Raw genomic sequence first — 19,368 nt, 5'->3', positions numbered from 1 at the left:
CAGTCTATTGTTTCAGCCACATCCAACTACTGCTACCTGTCAGTGGGCCTTGCAGCTCTATGCCTCTTGGATGTTCCCCATTCTGTTTCCTGTTGGGACCAACCACCAATTCCTTCTTTATTTACTCTTCTTTCAAATATAATTATTTAAACCTGTCTAGATATATTTTTCATCTCCCTGAAGACAAAAACCATGTCTTATTCTTTCTTATCTATCCAATGTTTACTATATAATACTCAACAAATGTTTGCTGAATGAATGTATGAATAAAATGAAGAAAACAATAACTATCTGAGAGATTATTTTATATGAAAAAATATTTTCTTTACTACCTACATTTACAATGAGAGGCAGAGTTGACATAATACAGACTTAAGATAGTATAAAATAGTACACAGTAAGAATAAAATCTCCCCAAATGAAGAGAATTAGAAAAAATGCTCTTTTAAAAATTATTGACCCTTTTTTGAAATAGGAAATAATCATTAGATTTCGAAACAGTAAGACTTAAACATATTTAAGCCTCCTTTACCCATTTTTTCTGTAAATTACACAGCAACTTATCAACTTAAAAATTAAATTTTAAAAATTGAAACCTTCATTTGTCTTGAAAAATAACCAAACAAGACTGGTCTAAGTTTCTAGGGCTGCAGTTAAGGAATGTGATGATGAGAAATGTGGAATCTCTCCAGAAAAAAAGGCAGATAAACAAGGACAAAATTTTGCCTATGATTTAAGAGCTTAAAGAACCTCTTAACTAGGTAAAAGCTTGTGTATGCCTTGCAGAATTAGTATAAATATAATTAATTTGGGGGAATTTTGAAGACCCACTCATGATGAAAAAAAATTGTCCTAAAACATTGCTTTATATAAAGGGACAGAAAGCAGAATGGTGGTTGCCAGGGGTAAAGGTGGGGAGAACAGGGAGTTATTGTTCAAAGGGTAGTTTCAGTATTGAAAGATGAAAAAAGCTCTGGAGATAGACAGTGATGACGGTTCATGATAATTGCACTGGATATTAAAAATGGTTAGAATAGTAAATTTTATGTTACATATACGTTATGGGCTGAACTGTGTCCCCCCACAATTCATATGTTGAATGAGTACCTCAGAATATGAGTCAGAATAGAGTCTGTAAAGCGGTAATTAAGGTTAAGTGAGGTCATTGGCGTAGGCCTTAATCCAATGTGATAATGTCCTTATAAGAAGAGAAGATCAATCAGGGCACAGAGGCAGACTGAGTAACGACCAAATGAAGACACCGAGGGAAGAAGTGGCCATCTATAAGGCAAGGAGAAAGGCCAACCCCTTGATCTTGGCCTTCTAGCCTCTAGAACTGTGAGAAAATAAATTTCTGTTGTTTAAGCCACCCAGTCTGTAGTACTCCATGATGGCAGCCCTAGCAGACTGATACATTGCATTTTACCACAATTAAAAATAAAATAAATGTTCATTACCAAAAAAAACCATTTTTTAAAATGTACAATTTCACAGTGTACATTTAAGAAGTCTATCTACCTTTTTAGGTATATAAAATACATATCAAGCAACAAAAGAAATATAGATACATTGAATATCATCAAAATTTAAAACTTCTGGGGCCCCTGGGTGGCTCAGTCAGTTGGGTGTCCAACTGGAGATTCTTTTTCTCCCTCTGCCCCTCCCCCTGCTCACATCACCCACTCTCTCTTTCCGTAAAATAAATAAATAAGTCTTTAAAAAAAGTTTAAAACTTCTGTGCTTCAAAAGACACTATCAAGAAAGTGAAGAAACAACCTAAAGAATGGGAGAAATTTTTTGCAAATCATATATCTGAAAAAGGATTTGTATCAAGGATATATAAATAGCTCTCACAATTCAATCATTTAAAAAAATCATTCAACAAAGAATTTTTCCTTAATCAACAAAGAGATTTGTAAGTGAAATTGGCATATATTTGTGTGTATTTATTTCTTTTTTACTGTGCGTCTATGGAGGGGAAGAATACAATGACCACTCAATACAGTTCAGTACCACTGCCTTGAGTCCTGCTAAGGCACCAGCAATTTCAATAAATATCTGCTGAAACAAATTAATAAAGATTAAATCACTGTAGTAATTTTAAAAATATAAAGAAATATGAAAAAGACACTCTTTCCTTGCTTATTCCAAAAATGTAAAGTAACAATGTATAAGATGGAATACATTTAATTCACAAAATGTTTCTCAATAACTGTAAAAGATACAAAAATATTGGAAATCTAGCAATTTGCTTTGAGTGACTTTTTTTTTTTAATTAAGTAGGCTCCACGCCCAGTGTGGTGCCTGACGTGGGGCTTGATCTCACGACTCTGAGATCAAGACCTGAGCTGAAACCAAGAGTTGAATGCTTAACTGACCAAGCCACCCAGGTGCCCCTCGAGTGACTTTTTAAAAATGCCAAATAGTTAGTATGAAAAATTCCAGACACATTTCTGTATTTTCTTTTTGTTGTATTTTTTTTCTGAAACATGTGAAAGTAAGTTGCAGATGTCATGACAGTTCACATCTAAACATATGCATCAACCAAAGGTAGGTTTAAAAATTTTCTTAATAACTGCAGGACAGGGGCACCTGGGTGGCTCAGTCATTAAGCGTCTGCCTTCGGCTCAGGTCACGATCCCAGGGTCCTGGGATCGAGCCCTGCATCAGGCTCCCTGCTCCGTGGGAAGCCTGCTTCTCCCTCTCCCACTCCCCCTGCTTGTGTTCCTGCTCTCGCTGTCTCTCTGTCAAATAAATAAATAAAATCTTAAAAAAAAATAACTGCAGGACATTTTAAAAAAGTCATTCTAAGTACAATTCACAAGTAATCTTTGTATCACTTATCACTATGGACTTAGAAGTTTTTTTACTTATTCAGTGTTTTCACAATAAATTACAATTATTTCTCATTTTGAATTCCTTAAAAATGTCTGTCCATCATTGGACCCCTTTCAATATGGAGATGAGATCTCTTTTTATTTCGGGAAAGTTTTTTTTATTATTTTAAATGTTACGTCTGTTCATTTTCCATTTGTTTTTCTAGTTTGAGTTCTTGAACTAAATATATTGGATTTTCTCTATCACTCTCTCTCTGATCCTTTCAGCACTCTTATTTCAGTTTCATTTTCTTGACTCTTTTTCATTTCTCTTCTTTATATCTCTTACTGAACTTTTGGTAATATCTATCTTCCCTTGGGTACCTTGTAATTTAGTTTTCATTTCTGAAATGATTTTTGTCTTTTTCTGTCGATTTCCTTCCAGAGTTCAATCAGCTCCTGTTTCATACATCTTCCTGTTGTTTGTCCATTTCAATTGTGAGTTTTGGAACTCTGATTCATACTGTCCTTTCATAATGCAATTGCTTGTTTAATATAGGTTATTCATGTTCAAGTGTTGTGTTTCAAGTTCCTTGCTTTGTGGCTTTTCTTTTCTGTTTTTATTTTTCCTTTCATTCTCTCTCTCCCCCTAACCCCTCTGTGTATGTGTGTGTATATATGTGTGTGGAGAAGGTGTTATTTAAATTTTATTTTCTTATAGCAATTTTATGTAGATCCTGGCTTCTTTTTCTGTTGAAGATTATTTGTATTGGTTTTCTCCAGAATCAGCAATAGCAAGTTACCTTGTGATGAGAAGAGAGGTAAGTTGGCTTATTAGGTTTCTCAGTTCAAGAGCACCCTCCACTGTGGCTTCAGTGAAGTGTAGATTCTTTAAAAAATGGTACTTTTTGTGGTGGTGGTGGTGGGAATAATTTGTCTTTTTAAAAAATTTATCTTATTTCCTTTGGACCCTTATCTTCAGCTGCTTCTTTCTTTCCTTTCACCACCAAGCCTCCAAAGGAAACCCTCCCCACCACCCCTTGTAAGGTATCTTCCATTCTCTCAGAATGAGTGCTTTCCCCAAATTGTCACCTAAGGACAGCCACACTTTCTAAGCCCCATCTCCCAAATCCAGAGGCCAGGCCTCTGATCAAGTAGTTCATGCTTATAGTATAATTCAGAAAAGGAGAAGACTACAAATGTTAATTTCAATGTATATATGGCTGCCAACCTAAGGAAACTGGGAATTTTCTGTTGCAATATGATAAGGTTCTCTTTCTTAAAGCCATCCTGTATTCCTTTTATTTAATATTTGAGCCCCTCCTAAAAGAATGCAATTCTTCTTTTACCTTTTTCCAGATCCTTCACTAAGATCTACCTAAATAACTTAACAAGGGAGTAATTTCTATGTGGAAAAAGCTGTGCATTCCTTTTTTTACTTGACTATTTTTTTTAAACTGTGTTTTTGTAGAAAACTACAGTAAGTGGAATTTGCTTATACTATAAAAGGGTTTTGGATCCAATATAGTGATGCTACCATCTCAAATTGAAATATTATCCAAATCTTCTGCATAACTAAATAAAATACTGCAGGCAAAATCCTGACACCTATAAAGTCAGTCTTTACACACCCTCATCTCTTGTGTTCTTTTATTCTGTCACTGATGCCCTCAAAAATCTTTCTGTGCTATCCAAGCAGTTTTGAAATAACACTGTAAAATTCCTTACTGTGTCCATATATGAGAACATCCTGATTCAGAAACAGGCAAGATTTTTATTCTTTATTGCCATATTGAAATTAGATTATTTGCGTATAAAATGACAAAGCTTACTGTGAGCAGAACACCAAGTTACCTCTTCAAACACAGGAAATAGGCCCAACAAAAAAGAAGAAGAAAGCAGACACTGTGCTATGCCAAGTACAAACTAAAAATTAAGATCAATAAATAATTCAAGACACATCACCTACAGTAATCCAAAATCACTAAGAAGAAATTCTCAAAACATATCAAAAACAGGAAGTTAGCCAAAGTTCATGTAGCCTCTTGAACATGATAACTCAAACTCATTACTTGAAACTAAAAGTATATAAAGAAACCAAAATAATTTCTTAATACAATCTTGTTTTAAAAAAAAACATGGAAAAATTTCCACTCCTAAACTATATTTTAAAAAATGCCCAAGCATTCATACAATTGGCAACATATATTGTTGTACAAGATACATTTGACAAACCTGGGCCCTATGACATTTCTGAAAGTTTAAAGAAGGGAGAAAAGAAACTCAAATGTATTGGTTAATAGAGACAAACACAAAATGCAATTACAACTCCAGAAAGTTCCCAAGAGTCACTGAAGATTATTTTTGTGAATATTGGTTATACCACGAGATGACAATCTAATGCATCATTTTCCTTGAAATGAGATCCCTTCCCAAACTTGCAGCATCATCATTCTTGTAATTATCAAACTAAAAACTTGTGAAAGAAGATATTAAAACATAACCTTGACTATTACTTACTTTGAAAAAGCACAAGGAAGAAGATGAACCAGGGGAAAGAGACATAATTTGAGGTAGAAAACAAAGAGTTAACTCCCAAGAAAACTAAATTACATTAACTTATGGCCCAACTGTTGAAATGCATCTTATTTTCTGTCAGCTTGCAGTATGGTATAAAAATGCACACACCAGTTAAAAAAGAATACCTCCTGAGCAACTCAGTCAAGCAGTTTTAACAAAATCCCTGAAAACCAAGCTCTAGTTCTCACTGAGTGACTTCAGAAGTAACCTCTTACTGGTAGAAGTTGTAGGCAGGCTTTCTAAAAGTTCACAAAACCAGCTAACTTGTATACATAAGAAATTACCTTTGTAGAGTCAAAAGCAATTAGAAAATAGCAGTGTGGGGGTGGTCAGTGGGAACCTGTTAAAATTACTGAGCACTTTACCCTGCAGTTGGCACTCTATTAGGTACATATAACTACAGTTTTATGTGTATTATTCTAGCCATTTTATTTTGCTATAACATACATATCTGTGATACATGAAAAGTATGCAGAATATCTATAGTTTCATTAATAAATTGTATTCTATGTCTAACTGAGCCACTTGCTTTTTTCATTTAATATTATGCTTTTGAAATCCAAGCACGTCATTGTGATTATCAACCTAGTTTGTTCCTGTTAATAGCTATATGGTATAATATGAAAATGCTCCATTTTACTTAGATATTCCAATATTAATGGACATCTACTTTCAATTATATATTATTAGAAATAATGTTGCAATAAATATCCTTCCAGGCTACTTTGTCTACATGTGCAAGAGATGTTCTACAACAGGGGCAAACTATAGCCCACAGGCCAAATCTGGCATGTCACCTGTTTCTGTATGTCCTATGAGCTAAGAACGGTTTGTACATATTTTAGTGGTTGAAAAAATAAGTTAAAAAAGAATACTATTTCATGAGAAATGAAACATATAAAATCCAGACTTTAGCATCTATAAATAAATTTTTATCAGAACACAGACATTCATCTGTTATTGTATTATCTGTGACTGCTTTTGCATTATAACAGCAGAGCATTTGCAACCAAGACTGTATGACCTACAAAGGTTAAGATATTTACTATCTGGTCCTTTTCAAGAAAAGTCGGCCAACCCCTATTCTGCAGTAATTATTTAGAAGATGGATTTGCTAGGTCATAACTTATACACATTTTAAATTTTGTTAGAAACAACCAGATTATTATCCAAAGGGACTGTATCAATTTATGCTGCCATGAGAAATGTGTAAGTTCCCACTTCCCTCCATCATTACCTCTGAATTTTCTACAATAGTTTCTCATTGTTTTAATTTGTACTTACTTTTTAAAAACATATCTAAATGGTCACCGAACAAGTCTTGCCTCTTTTCCAAATATATTTCCTTTGGTCATTTTTCTATTGACTTGTCTTTTTTTTTTAATCATTGTGCAGATTTATTTATATAATTTGGACAGAATTCTTTGACATACATGTTGCAAATAATTTCATCACACTTTCTCTTTACTTTTTTTAATATATATATTTTAATTTTGTTGCAGTCAACTTTATCAATCTTTTTAAATTTGCTATGCTTTGAGTAGCATGACATCTTTCCCTACTCCTATTTCTCTACTCTAAGTTTAATAATTATGAAATGGTAGACTCTCTTAGATTTTCTATTATATGGCCTGTAAAAAAAAAAAAAAAAACCCACAAAGTTTGTCTCTTCCTGATTCTTATACCCCCTATCTTTTCCCTTGCCCCCTTGTCTTCTTTGCATTAGTGTGGACTTCTTGTACAAATGATTAATTGATGAAATTATAGCATGCATGCTTGTCTTGTCTGAATATCACTGAGATGCTTCTAAAGATTCAATCTTGGGGTACTTGGGTGGCTCAGTTGGTTAAGCGTCTGCCTTCTGCTCAGGTCATGGTCCCAGAGTCCTGGGACTGAGCCATTTATACATCTGTGATCATAAGTGAGGCTGGCTCTATACTTTTTTCATACTCTTCTTATCTAGTTTTGGTTTTAAAATTAACTAGTTCCACTAAATGAGTTAAGTAGAATGCTTCTTTTTTTTATGCTGTTCATAAATGTCAGCTCAACATGTGTTTGGTAGATGTCAGAGATAAAAACCATTTAAGCCTACTGTTTGTTGGCAGTTTGTTGGGAGAGGGTATATATGTTTTACAATTGGAAAAAAAAAAAAGCAAGGTGTTTTGTTTTGTTTTGTTTTTTACTTGGAGGGTTAGCTTATTTTTTTACTTACTTTTTTCCTAAATCCCCTCTAAATATTACTTTAGCCACATTCCAAGTGACTTTTCTGCCCTTATACTGAAAATTTCACATTTGGGGATTTTGTTTTTAGTTTAGTATGACCACCTATTCTTTCAAATGGAGTATTTGGTCTAATTATATTTAATTTCATAACTGATATAGCTGGATTTATAACCACTATCTATTTTCTATTTCCCATCTACTTGATGTTCTTTTTCCTTCTTCTTTTGATTTAACCAAATATCTTATTAATCCTTTTTTCCTCTTTTAACATGGTAATGATACATATATTTACCCTTATTATAGCAGTTACCTTGTACATTAGAACACCCAACTTTGACTTGTTAGTCTAATTAAACTGATTACATTTACCATTTCTCCAATAAGAATATTATTTTACATTTCCATTTATCCATTTTTTGCATTATTGTTCTTTCATATTTTAACTCTACAAATATTTTTTTAACTCAATGAGATCTCTTTTTTTGTCTCTTCAATATGTGATTATATTAAATGATATACTTACCTATTCTATTTCTCTTCACCCCTTACTGAATTTCTGTGTTTCCCTTTAAGATCATTTTATTTCTGGCTGAAGAACTCCATTTATTTTTATTTTAGTTCAGGTGCACTGGCAACAAATCCTGTTTTATCTGTCTGAAAACATCTTATTTCACCTTCATTTTTGGAAGATATTTTTGTTGTGTATGGAATTATAGATTGAAGTGTTCTTCCTTTCAGCACTTTAAACATATTATCCTATTGTTTTTGGTTTCCACTGTTTATGTCAGTATTAAAGGTAACATGTCTTTTCTTCTCTGGTGGACTTTAAAGATTTTTCTCTATGATTTTTTCAGCATTCTATGATGTGCCAAGTTGTGGTTCATCTAGCTCAGGGTGAGCAGAGTTAGCTGAATGTGTTTTTGCTAATTATCTCTTTAACTATTGATTCTTCCCTATTTTCAACCTGTCCTCTAGTTTAAGACACTATTTATACACGTTACACTGTTTTACTGAATCTACTGTTTCTTACTCTCTTTTCTGTTTGTTTCTTTCTCTGCTTCAGTTTGGATATTTTCTATTGAATTGTCTTCAAGCACACTAATCCTGTTTTCTGATCCATCCAATTTGATATTAAGCCATTCACTGAGTTTTTTAGTTCAGATACTACATTTTTCAATTCTACAATGTTCATTTCATTATTTTAGATATATTCATATTCTCTGGTGTTTCCCTATCCTTTCATCTGTTTTCAAGAATTTTTTCCCTTTTTTTCTTGAACATATTAAAACCATGTGTTTAATATGAACTTCTAAGGTTCTTATCTACTAACTCGAAGTTTTGGATCACTTCTTGGTCTGCTTCTATATTATGTTTTGTTTTTGTTTTTACTCTTGGTATATGGTCATAGTGTCCTATCTTGTAGGTACCCAGTAATTTTTGATTGATCATATATAGGACACTGCATATTGATAAATAAAAATAAAAAACCTACTGACAATGCTACTTCCCATCTGTAAAGATCCACACTTTCCTCTGCTAGGCAGCTGAGGGTGGGGGTCTGATCACTTCCATTCAACCAGAGACTGAACTGAACTAAGACTGCCTTACAATTTTAATAAGACTCATTCTACCTTTAATTTGCCCCTATTCTTACGGTAAGGACCTTTAAGGTTTAAGCTGAAGCCTGGCAGGTCTTTATCTCCTCAATACAAGATAGACTACAGAAAATTCCACTATGCTTTCAAAGGTGTCTGCTGTAGATTTTTGTCCTGTTGTCCTGTGTAGCTTCAGAATTAGGCACTCTAGGCCCACTAAACTGCCAAAAGTCTGTCCCCATTAGTGACCCTTATCAGAGGCCAAACCCAAAAAAGTGAACAACTTTTTTCTGTAAAGGGCCAGAGAGTATTTTATGCTTTGGGCCATATAATCTCTGCCACAACTACCCAACTTTGCCATTTATAGCATGAAAGCAGCTAAAGACAATATATAAATGAATGATGGAACAAATATGGCTATTTGCCAATGAAACTTTATTTACAAAAATAGGCAGCAGGCCAGATTTGGCAAAAGGGCTGTAGTTTGCCAATTTCTATTCTTGCTGCACCCAGAATCAGTAAGTATACCCAACAGGAAAAGTAACTATAAATTGTGTATAAATTCACTGTCCCCATAACTGTCAACCCTCAGCTGGTATGTTCTTAGGGAACTCTCACCCTTAAGACCTTTACCTCCTCAGAATTACAAGAATAGTAAATTCAGCTCTGGTTTTCAGAGGTTTCTTGCTTAGTAGTTAGCTTTCCTTTAGTTTCAGAATTTGGCAAATATCTTAAAAGGGAAAGTGATTTTGTGACTGAGTGACAACTGTGTTACTCTAGCCTCATACAATCACCAGAAATTCTGTTGGTTTCTCTAACCACAAGCAATAACCCACTTCCTGGACCAAACTCAGATTCTCAACTTTTGGCCTTCTCCCAGAATCTGTAAATTAACCCAGTGGAAAATGGCTACAGATTTTTCAGCTCACCTCTGAGAAGTATTCCCAAATCTGGATTTTTAGCTTCTCGGTCCTCATTGCTTCTGTATTTCTCTGATATCGTGCTTGCTTCGGCAGCACATATACTAAAATTGTATTTCTCTGATATCTTTAAAAATATTTTTGTCTGTTTTTTCTAGTTGTTCTTGGTGGGGGATCACATAAGCCTGTTGTAAATTATTTCATCTTATCCAGAATCAGAAACTGTATCCTGCTACTTTTGATGTTTAATATTTTCATTATTACTCATTTCTGTTTTTAAAATTTCCATTGATATTTTATTTATTCTAAAAATTACTCAAAGTGTGTTTTAGAAATTCCACAGAAATAAATTTTAAACAATTCTTTTTTTGCTATTGATTGTAACAATGATATGGTGAACAGAAAAAAAAGTTTCATAAGATTCTAACACTTTACAGTTATTAAGATGTGCTTGTTTGGCCAACTATGGGTCAATTTTTTAAAAATATTACATTTGGGCTTGAGAAGAATGTTTACTCTCTAATTGTTGAATCTACCAGATCAAGCTTATTAATCATGTTGCTCATACTTGAATTTAAAAACATTTGGGGAACTCTTTTATCAATTTCTGAAAAAAGGTTTCTGATAATGTGATGTTGAAATCTTCTTCTACAATGGTGAATTTATCAAACTTTTAAGTATGTAAAACAAAAAAATATATTATAGTTATGTTATTAGGTAACTGAAAGTTAACATGTTCTTCCTAATGAGTTAAGACTTTGAACCATTAGTTACCCTCTTTATGCTTGCTAATGCCTTTTCCTTAAGTCTATTTGTCTGATATTTATATAGCCATATAAGCTTTTTATAGTTAGCAGGTGCCTGGTAATCCTTTTATTTTCAGCTCTTTAATGTCATTATGTTTTCTGTCTGTAGTTAGATTTCTTTTTATCCTAATATGATGATATCTGTTTTTAACTAAAATTAATTTATTTAAATGTATTGTTATAAGCAACATAATTATAATTATTTCTCTTCTTACTTCATAATTTCTATTTTTCCAGTCTTTTCTTGTTTCACCTTCATTTCTTTGCAGGAATTGTTTAACTCCATTTTTTGTCCTGTACTCTTTCTATCTTATTTCCTATATTTCTATTAATTTAGTGGTCATTCTCAAATGTAAAATGCATACATACCTTACTGTCTAAAGCTATTAAAACTTACTACCTTCTCCCCCTCAAAAAAACCTCAGAATACTTTAAAACCAATCACTTCCCCCTCTCCTTCTTATGTATTATTGTTATTAAATACATTAGTGCTTTGATTTATCTTATTTTCCCAATTATCATCATTATCATCATAATGATAAAACATACTCAATTTTGTTAAATTTCCTACCATTTTTACTAATTAATAAGCTCAGCATTCTTCCTTCCACTCAGACTTTTCCGGCTCCTTTGCCTTCTTCAAGAAGTACATCTGCTTTAGATGTTGTTTAAGTAAGGTGTATTGATTCAAAATACTCTCAGCTTTTGTATGTTTGAAAATGTTCTTATTCTTTGTTCATTCTTTCACCATAGTTTAGCTGGGTAATCAATTTAGCTGAGTTATTTTCTTGACCCTAACTACCCACAAATGGACCTACCGCTTTTTGTCCTGACCCTCACAGAAAGCCATTCTAACTCAAAACTCTAGATTTCTATAACAGGAATTATCATTTAGGGGAGCCTCGACTTCCACGTTTACTTACCCCTTGGATTTTAGCTCCTTATATGTATCGCTCCAACAGATTTTCCTATCACTGAGGAAAGTGGAGCTGCCTACTGGGAGCCACTATTCAGTAATGGGCTCTTATAAACACTTTCTGCCTCAGAGATAAAAGGGCCTGCAGCAAGATAAAAGCATGGTTCTTTTAAAGGCACGTATGTATTAAGGTGTACCTGGACACATCATGGGTTGGCTACAGGAGAGGGACCCAACGCACTGGTACGTTTTATATTAAGTCTAAGTAGGCCTAGAAAAGGGAGACAAAGAATCTGAGCTTGTTGCCAAATGCCTAGGGAAGCTGCATGTTTGGAACTCCAACTGCAACTACCTAGAAACATTATATACAAAATTGAACCCGGGCAGCACTTCCACTGAATAAGGGGATGCCACCAGTTCTAGTTCAATCTGGAAAAAGCCAGAAACGCCATCCATCAAACTGTGTTGTTTCCATGCAACTGCTTTCTTTGTAGCTCAGCTATGTATTTAAAAGTGTACTTTTTTTTTTTTTGCAATTTACTGAGCATCTTGGTATTTTATAACATCAGAGTTTTCTCAGAAAAATGCAGTCAGCAACAATTCTGAAACTGAAGTCAATTGATTGTTCTTTATTATTAACTTCAAACCACATCTCTAACTCATTTATATTCATTTTTTATTCTGGGGAAAGTGAAATGTATCTAATTCTAAATACTACAGGTTTTTCTTTTATTGAGAAATGTTTCTTTCTGATGAAATTTCAAACTATGAATGCCGAAGGCCATTAAAGTCAAGTTGTGTTTTTACATCTAAGGTAAAAATGGGATTTCTCATATTCAGAGCCAACTCTGGCAACTTTCATGTACTCTTTATTACTAGAAGTTACCTAATTTCTAGATATTCAAGGTTTTATTATGCCTAATTTTCAACAAATTAGAAAGGAAAAAAAAAAAAACCACCCGTAATACTGAAGTCATACAAGATATATTTTAATCGTTTTCTATGACTCAGAAGACATACTACAGGGTTTTAGCATACTAAAAAGAAATCACTATGAACATTAGTTATTTTTTAAAACATAAGTTAGACTCTCCCTATCATTTGATACAAGATTTAAATGTCTACATAATATTTATGCAAACCCCAATTAGAACAACTCCTTGTCTTGCAAGCAACAGAAACTGAGGGAAGTAGTTCCAGGCCTTAGATTGCTAATACTCATAATTTATGTCTCACCATAGAGCTCATTATTACCTGTCTCAATATCTTATAGTAAAAGTGCAAAAGATTGTCCTACAGCATGCAGTCCTTAAATCACCTAATAGAAATGTAAAATACTATGTTCTTACTCCATCTCTCAACATACATATGCTTAATATACATATATTTGGTGTAAGAATAAACATTTAAAAAATTAGATATACTAATTTTAATACAACCCAGTTTAAACTGCTTACCAAGTATCTGAATCTCTGACTGGCAGTGTTGTTCATACCCATTAAACTAGGTCCACTACTACTCAGTGTGAAGCAAAGTAATTCTCAGCCATCATCCACACTTACTATCATGTGACAAACTGACATATTCTGAGATCATATCCTTTGAACTCTCCTATTTCATTAATTTTAATTTGTTCTTCACTTTTGAGAAATCATACTAGAAAACATCAATTAACATTAGAAGCTGATCCCATGAGATGAAGAACAAAGAAAGACTCTTAATATCGAAGTTAAAATGAGGTTGACCAATCTTACTGAAAAAAGAAATTCCGTAACAATATGCGTGCTTTCTTTAGCATAAGTACTTTCAGAATAATATGTGACAATTTCATAGAATTAAAGAAAGGACAAAGACCGGAATATTATTGAGTATGACAAGAAGTTTATATACCTGAATCTCAAACAAAGATGGAGAAATAACAGAACTAGTCAGTGTTAGATAGATTAATGTTGTCTGCAGCTCAAATGAAAATTATTAATCTTTGTTTCACGAAGAAACATAGTATGTTCCCTTTCTCATATAAATATTTAATTACTATTTATACTACCAAGACACAGCCAAAATCAAATGTTTTCCATTTCCTGTTTTTTATTTTATGAGAAAATTAATTTTGAAATAAGCATTTTTAATTACCTGCTACCTTGTAGGAATTTACTACATATATAGAAAATACATATATATATGTACACACACACACACACACACACACACACACTTTAGGGGCGGCTGGGAGGCTCAGTCGGTTAAGCATCTGACTCTTGATTTCGGCTCAGGTCATGATCTCAGAGTCAAGCCCTGCATCAGGCTCCTTGCTCAATGGGGAACCTGTTTCTCCTTCTCCCTCTGCCTGCCGCTCCCCGTGCTTGTGTGCTCTCTCTCTCTCTCCCTCTATGTCAAATAAATAAATAAAATCTTTAAAAAAAAATAAATTACATAAATATGGGAAGGCCAAGCTAACAATAATTCCCGTCAATGAGTAATATGTAGCATGGCTGATAAAAATGTAAACCAGGCTATACAAACAGTGCTATATAGTACACCAAATAAAGAAGGTAACATTCCCACTGTACCTTTTGCATTGAAGGAGAGACATCAGTATGGCTGCCATGAGTTTTACATGCTGTGCTCTTAAAAAAGGCATTGACAAAGTATGCTCATTTTTATATACATTATCCCCAATCCTCACAATAACTCTGGAGGGAGAGAGTAGTTCAGCCTTTTAGAGATAAAATACCTGAGTTTCAGAGAGATTAAATAATGTGCCTGAAGACAAAAGCAGAAAACTAAACCAGAATTTGAATGCAAGTCCATTCATCTCCATACTCTTTCTACTACATCAGATTGCCTTAAAGGTTCCTTCTAGCACTAGAAGGTACAACTGGCAATACCTCACCTGTAGAATACTTGAAGATCAGGTAGACAAGGTGTACCATGATTTCAATAAAAATGGCAATTTCTGAAATGGGGATTACAGATTTATATTATTAATAGGTCTTCTGCTTCTTGCTTTACCTAATAGCTACAACCCTAAAGTTTTATATATAAATCAATTTTAAAAATATTGAATCCAGTTTTCCCCACTGATAAATTATAAATGAAAACTGCTCTATCTTTATTACTAATTAATCATAAATGATCTTCAAACACACCTTAAAATTTTTTATGACTCTTCAATTTCTTGATAAAGTATAATATGCTAAAAATATGCCAGAAGAGTAGCAATTCAAAAAGATCTTGTATTTACCTATTTTTTAAAATTCCATATTATTAAAGCAAGATAACTTACATATAGAGAAAATTTTTATCATCCTTTTTTTAACCTGAAATTCACTATCAAGAGTCTTTTTCTCCTGTCACTGGTATGAAGAAACAAATATCATAATTTATTTGAAGATACAAACTACCTCAATCTTCGGCATTAAAAAAATATGACTGTTCCATATGTACAAACATGTAATTCTACTGCCATCTTCTGGTTAAACACAACTTCCCAATTCTTTGTAGTACTCCAAATAAGAAACCTCCAGATACAAAATGAGTACTTTCTAGTACTAGATTAATAAAAGTAGAATAGATAATTTTTGCAAATGGCCAAAAATACATTAAAAATAGAATTCCAGCAATAATTCTTATCAGTATATGTGATATGTCCTCTCACTAATGTTGAACACTTATTAAGCACTTTATTATATTTGAGCACAGAACTAAGACCTTTATAAGGAAAATAAAAATTAACTCTTTTACTAACTTTATAAGGTGGAGTTATTATTCCCATTAACAGATAAGGAAACTGAGAATCAAAGCAATCATGTGGTTTGTCCACAGTACACAGCTAGTAAAGGACAAACGTTCTAAATTCAGGAGCTGATTCCAATGAATTGACTGGAATTTGGTTATTATGCTATAATATCCTCTATTCAGATAACAGACATTAAGTTGATTTAACTCATTTAAGACACTAAAGCTTAATTTAGTGGAATAGAGCAACAATATTACAATTTGTAAGAGAGTCACAGAACATAGCATCAAAGAGCTAAACCTTAAAGGTCCCACAATCTACTTTCCCATGTAATTCAAACCTTACTCCCTAAACAGCCTGATAGATTATTTTATTTTTATTTTTTAGATTATTTATTTATTTATTTGAGAGAGAGAGCGCAGAGTGAGTGAGAACATGAGTACGGGAAGAAGCAGGCTCCCCGCTGAGCAGGAGCCCAATGCAGGGCTCGATCCCAGAGCCCTGGGATCATGACCCGAGCCAAAGGCAGACACTTAACAGACTGAGCCACCCAGGTGCCCCAATGTTCTATTTTATAAATAACATCATATCATTTTTAGATTGTTTTGCAGTTTACATTTTTTAGGTCCTATATGTTTAGTGTTTAAAAGTAACTTTGCTTTGATCAGTTTTAAACATTAATAAACATTAGTTGGAAATTAGTATCCCTAGGAAACATAATATTTGCTAATTTCTATTCAGAGAAGTTTTACTTACACAAAGGGATACAATACTATATTCTGCTATATACCATTCACATACACTGATTTCTTAAAAGTCATAAACCAACTCAATGGATTTTTTTGTTTAATTGTAGGTAGTGAAATAAATTGCTTTAAAAAATCTGTCCAGGGCGCCTGGGTGGCTCAGTTGGTTAAGTGACTGCCTTCGGCTCAGGTCATGATCCTGGAGTCCCGGGATCGAGTCCCGCATCGGGCTCCCTGCTCGGCAGGGAGTCTGCTTCTCCCTCTGACCCTCCCGACCCTCCCCCCTCTCATGTGCTCTCTCTGTCTCTCTCTCAAATAAATAAATAAATAAAATCTTTAAAAAAAAAAAAGACAAAACATTATTATAAATAAATAAATTAATTAAATAAATAAAAAATCTGTCCATGAAATGATCAACACATTATTTGAAACTATAACAATAAAAACTTTAATGTATGCAAACTGATAAGAAGGATAATTAAATTATCAGTTTTCTCTTTATAAATCAAATAATCACATCTAACTTATGCTCTCAAATTCTAATTTAATGAGTTCTTGAATGACTGTAGTGACTAACAATTATAACTAACAATATAAAATGAATGGGCAAATAAGATGCTTAAGATAATATGGAATCATACTAATGACTAAGTTAATCACTTTGAAAAAACATACTAGTATGCAGAATAGTGGGGATAAACCCTGTCAACTACTGCTTGAACCATTTTGATGAATTTCTGGTTCATAAGGTTTCATAATCATTTTATAATTTCTATGAGCAATAGTCAGTGAATTGTTGATCACAACGTTTCATATTCCTCAGTCTATCTTGCCCAGCTCCAAAACAGATGACTCTACTAAATACGTATATTTAAATTTTGATTTGATTTCCTAGTAAACATTATAAATAGAGGCTAAAATTCATGTAATATAGGAAATACTAAAATAGGTCCTTTACATTTCCATATAATTTTTGGAATCATTTTGTCAATCTCTACAAAAAAGCCTGCTGGGATTTTGACTGGGTTTGATTTGATCAACACCCAAATTCAATGAGATCCCAGAACACAGTCAATATAAAAATTAATTAGGACGCCTGGGTGGCTCGTCGGTTAAGCGTCTGCCTTCAGCTCAGGTGATGATTCCGGGGTCCTGGGATTGAATCCCGCATCAGGCTCCCTGCTCAGCGGGGAGTCTGCTTCTCTCTCTACCCCTCTCCCCCACTCATGCTCTCTCTCTCTCAAAAATAAATAAATAAAATTTTTTTAAATATAAAAACTGTACTTCTGTAGTTGAACAACAAATGAAAAATAAATTTTTAAAATATCACTTAAAACAGCATCAAAAACAAAGACAGCTAGGAAAAAATTTAATGAAAAGTGTAGAAAACATCTACACAGAAAACTGTTAAACAATACAGAGAGAAATTATAGGAATTCTAAATAAATGTAGAGGTATGTTCATGGATCAGAGGATTCAATATTGTTAAGGTATCCACACTCATCAAATTAATATAGAGTCAATCCAATCCCAAACAAAATCTCAGCAGGCTTTTTTTTTTTTAAGAAATTGACAAACTGGGTGGCTTCAGTAGGTTAAACATCCAACTCTTGATTTTGGCTCAGGTCATGATCTCAGGTTGTGAGATTGAGCCCTGCATTGGGCTCTGCACTGGGCATGGCCTGCTTAAAATTCTCTCTCCCTCTCCTTCTGTCCCTACCCCCCCGCAAAAGAAAAGAAATTGACAAACTGGTTCTAAAATTTACATGGAAACACAAAGGATCTAGAATAGTCAAAAGAACCTTGAGAAACCGGTTTGTATGGTATATATAAACTGACGTCAAAACTTAGTATGAAGCTAAGATAATCAAGATAGTATAATGCTGGTGTAAAGATATGTAGTTCAATACAACAGAATAGAGCCTAGAAACAGACTCACATATATGGTAGTCAGGTGACTTTTTACAAGGTGCCAATATAATCCAATAAGGAATTCAATCTTTTCAATACATGGTGCTGGAATAACTAGATATACATATAGAAAAAATGAACTTCAACCCCTACTTAACACTGCACTCGAAGCTTAAAGTAAAGCATAGCCTAAACATAAAAGCTAAAACTATAAAACTGCTAGAAGAAAATAAAGTCTTTGTGACCTTGAATTAGTTTAAGCATCTTTGCATGAAGGACATTAAGCATAAAGAAAATATTGATAAATGAACTTCATCAACATTACATCTCCTACTCTTCAACAGATATTAAGGATAGAAAAGGAAAGCCAAAAACTAAGAAAAACATTTGAAATACATATATCTGACAAAGAACTTGTGTATAAAGAAATCTCACAATTAAGAAGAAACAACCCAATTTTTCAAAACTGAGCAGAAGACTTGAATAGATACTTCATGAAAAATGAATTACTAATAAGCACACGGAATGATGCTCAACATCCTGTTATCAGGGCCATGAAAATTAAAATCATAATGATATTTCTACATATCTACTAGAAGAGCTAAAATTAAAAAGACAATACCAAGTATAATTAAGAATGTTGAACAACTATTTGTGGGAATGCAAAACGGTACAGTGACGAATGGAAAATAGTTTGAAAATTGCTTATAAAGTTAATGCGCTACCATATGACCCAGCAAACCTACTGATGGGTATTTCATTCAAGTAAAATGAAAACTTATGCTTGTATGTAATTGTTTATAGTGGCTTTATTTACAGTTGTCAAAAACTGGTGGGCAAAAACAAATGTCTTTCAATTGGTGAATGACTAACCTGCATCCCATGTATCTGTAGTTTGTGTCCCTCTTTACTGCTGGATAGTAGTTTGCTGAACATAAACTACTGATACACGTGGCAATAGGGATGAACCTGAAATCCATTATGCCAATACAAGAAGCCAGGCTCAAAGGGTACAGAATATGATTCCATCTATAGGACATTTTGGAAAAGGTAAAACCATGGGAATGGAAAACAGATCAGTGGTTTCCAGGGATATGGGTAAGGGCAGAGAGGGGC

The 19,368-nt window shown here is 33.4% G+C and overlaps 1 protein-coding gene across 1 annotated transcript in view; it reads right to left on the bottom strand.

Annotated features, from left to right (window-relative positions):
• Positions 1-19,368, bottom strand: part of PIGK (phosphatidylinositol glycan anchor biosynthesis class K) — a 108,469-nt gene that overhangs the window by 39,010 nt on the left and 50,091 nt on the right. The gene's annotated exons all lie outside the window — the stretch shown is intronic.

Source organism: Halichoerus grypus, chromosome 5, assembly GCF_964656455.1.
Source record: "Halichoerus grypus chromosome 5, mHalGry1.hap1.1, whole genome shotgun sequence".
Classification (NCBI taxonomy): domain Eukaryota; kingdom Metazoa; phylum Chordata; class Mammalia; order Carnivora; family Phocidae; genus Halichoerus; species Halichoerus grypus.
The sequence above is the reverse complement of the archived record's forward strand: the minus strand, read 5'-3'. Positions and strand labels throughout refer to the sequence as shown.